General features: G+C 39.0%; 1 protein-coding gene across 1 annotated transcript in view; it reads right to left on the reverse strand.

The window, feature by feature from the left end:
- The window catches only part of LOC111365529, a 5,768-nt gene that overhangs the window by 2,183 nt on the left and 3,221 nt on the right, over window positions 1-364 (reverse strand). The gene's annotated exons all lie outside the window — the stretch shown is intronic.

Here is a 364-nt window from a genome sequence, read left to right on the forward strand (position 1 = left end):
AAAAAAACTTATCAATTAATTCGTGCAACAAGTCACAAGAATTAAAGTTTGTCCAGATTCATTCACATGTCTTAATTACCTATGTTGAATTACCGGTAACAATAAATAAATTAAAGCAATAAAAGAACACAACGAATGTTGACGGAGAAACCCCAACTGGGTAAAAACTCCGGGCACAAGCCAGTAGAGATCCACTATTTGTATAAGGTAACTTACAGTACGTCAGAACAATTGATCCCCTCAATTTTCTGACGTCCTTACTGTTTGAGAACAAGACTCTCCTGGATCTAGCAGATCTGTGCTACCATCCCAGCCTTGTGTGACTTCTACTTCCCGTGAATCGTCAAGCACTCCCACTCTTCAA

The sequence above is a fragment of the Olea europaea genome, chromosome 17 (assembly GCF_002742605.1).
Source record: "Olea europaea var. sylvestris chromosome 17, O_europaea_v1, whole genome shotgun sequence".
In the NCBI taxonomy this organism is placed as follows: domain Eukaryota; kingdom Viridiplantae; phylum Streptophyta; class Magnoliopsida; order Lamiales; family Oleaceae; genus Olea; species Olea europaea.